This window comes from Schistocerca americana, chromosome 3 (genome assembly GCF_021461395.2).
Source record: "Schistocerca americana isolate TAMUIC-IGC-003095 chromosome 3, iqSchAmer2.1, whole genome shotgun sequence".
In the NCBI taxonomy this organism is placed as follows: Eukaryota; Metazoa; Arthropoda; class Insecta; order Orthoptera; family Acrididae; genus Schistocerca; species Schistocerca americana.
Window position 1 is genome coordinate 515,431,242 of NC_060121.1, and position 1,831 is coordinate 515,433,072.

Here is a 1,831-nt window from a genome sequence, read left to right on the forward strand (position 1 = left end):
GAGCACTATGGGACTTAACTTCTGAGGTCATCAGTCCCCTAGAACTTAGAACTACTTAAACCTAACTAACCTAAGGACATCACACACATCCATGCCCGGGGCAGGACTCGAACATGCGACCGCAGCGGTTCCTGACTGTAGCGCCTAGAACCGCTCAGCCAGCTGCAACAAGGAAGTCAGTGCAGAGTTTCCGATGGGAAGTGTTTGATCATCCACAACACAACCCACACTTGTCTCTCTCTGATTTTCTTCTCTTTGCTCAACGATCTGATAGCTATGAGGACAAAATTTTGACACAGGCAACAACACACAGACCAGCGTGAAGAACTGGCGGAAAGTATAGCCGACTGCCTTCTACGACAAGGGTATTAGAGAGTTGGTACAGGTAACAAGTCATTGTGTTTCAAGTACATTAGTGGTAAGATTATCTCTCATAGTGTTAACATTGTTTTGGTGTCTCAGTTATCTATGAAATTTTCGAGCTTTTTTTTGTAAAAAAATAAGAGAACTGATATTAAATGAAATGATAATTAAATATACACCCTAGCTGCAAGCAGGCGTTGATACACTTCATTGGGGACATGTTGAAAATGTGTGCCCCGACCGAGACTCGAACCCGGGATCTCCTGCTTACATGGCAGACGCTCTATCCATCTGAGCCACCGCGGGCACAGAGGATAGTGCGTCTGCAGGGACTTATCCCTTGCACGCTCCCCGTGAAATCCACATTCCCAACATGTCCACACCACTACATTCGTAGTGCGCCTAATAGATGTTTGCCCATCATACTCATTACTCGTGGCAGATTAATCTACCAAGTCCCGTACGAGTTCGGGCATAGCGTGTGCGTTCGCACAAGAAGATCAAAGGCCGGGAACCTATATTTTTAACTCATGTTGGGAATGTGGATCTCACAGGGAGCGTGCAAGGGATAAGTCCCTGCAGACGCACTATCCTCTGCGCCCGCGGTGGCTCAGATGGATAGAGCGTCTGCCATGTAAGCAGGAGATCCCGGGTTCGAGTCCCGGTCGGGGCACACATTTTCAACATGTCCCCAATGAAGTGTATAAACGCCTGCTTGCAGCTAGGGTGTCTATTTAATTATCATTTCATTTCTAGCAAAGCTGCATGGTCATCCACGGTAACTGCTCTTTCGGGAACAGATACTACCGTCATATATAGTTAGAACTGATATTCTTGTTCTTCGAGCCGCGCTGCTGGGAAGTTGTGAAATACCGTAATAACATATTTTGCAACACCCCACCCATCACTTATCTGGTTTTGGCGTGTGTTCACCCCAGCTAATTGTCTAACAGATCAACAGAGAGTGCAACACTACCGCAATATCAGATAATGCAAAGAAAGTAATAAGGCCCTGTGACTCCTGATTGAACTGCAGTGCAGTGTTGACATTAATTGATTCAGAATTGATCCCTTTTAATTAAAAAGGGGTGCACATTGGTGTTATATTCAGCTATTGAACACCAGATGCAAATGTTGAACATAAAATTAATTAATAAAGTGACTTGGTATTTAAACTACTTGACTGAAAACAGATGCAGTCGATTAGCACAAATTTATTTTAGCTCACGGCCTTCAATCATCACATTACATGACTCTCCTAACAGGCAGTGGGAATAAATTGCGTTTACGTGGAGTAAAGCACGATAAATCAAAATTAATTCCTATCGACTGAGCCAGGCGTAATGCGAAGTGCGAGAAGAATCCTACAATATACGGCCCATGAAACACTCATGGAAACTATGCTGACGTGATGAAACAAATTAATCAGTGGCCTAACTCAAGCTGGCACGGGGCAGCGTAGCGGGGC

The 1,831-nt window shown here is 44.8% G+C and overlaps 2 non-coding genes across 2 annotated transcripts; one reads left to right on the forward strand and one right to left on the reverse strand.

Moving 5' to 3' along the window:
- Positions 1 to 595: 595 nt before the first annotated feature.
- Positions 596 to 670, reverse strand: Trnat-ugu. Its single transcript has one exon. It is a non-coding gene; the product is annotated as a tRNA-Thr (tRNA).
- A 291-nt stretch (positions 671 to 961) lies between these two features.
- Trnat-ugu lies at positions 962 to 1,036 on the forward strand. Its single transcript has one exon. It is a non-coding gene; the product is annotated as a tRNA-Thr (tRNA).
- Positions 1,037 to 1,831: the final 795 nt, after the last annotated feature.